General features: G+C 37.5%; 1 pseudogene; it reads right to left on the bottom strand.

Annotated features, from left to right (window-relative positions):
* LOC143642064 (small ribosomal subunit protein uS8 pseudogene) lies at positions 1 to 408 on the bottom strand (annotated as a pseudogene).

Here is a 408-nt window from a genome sequence, read left to right as displayed (position 1 = left end):
TTATATTTCAACTCTTTGTCTATTGAAGCATTTTATTTGAATATATGTATCACATTCATAGAAAAAGAATTCCAGGATTTCCCCTTCTGTGATTTTCATACTGTATCTTTGTGGTCCATGATGCCCACTGAGGTCATCAGTCCAATGAAACCAAATGATGAAATGGGGGCAGATTTTTCATCCATTTTTCTAGATCTTTGTGCTGCACTTCAAATCAGAGCTTGATCACTCCACACATGTTTAACCTGCCTTCCAGGTTCACAACAACTTTCCCAGTTCCACTATCATCGGTTATTTCAAATTTGCCAGTGAAACCATATTTCATCAAAATGGTTAGAAACTGGACAATGACTTTGAGGCATTGTTGGTGATCTTGAGAGAATAAGCCAGGACATTCATGCACACCAT

This window comes from Callospermophilus lateralis, chromosome 1 (genome assembly GCF_048772815.1).
Source record: "Callospermophilus lateralis isolate mCalLat2 chromosome 1, mCalLat2.hap1, whole genome shotgun sequence".
Lineage (NCBI taxonomy): Eukaryota > Metazoa > Chordata > Mammalia > Rodentia > Sciuridae > Callospermophilus > Callospermophilus lateralis.
The sequence above is the reverse complement of the archived record's forward strand: the minus strand, read 5'-3'. Positions and strand labels throughout refer to the sequence as shown.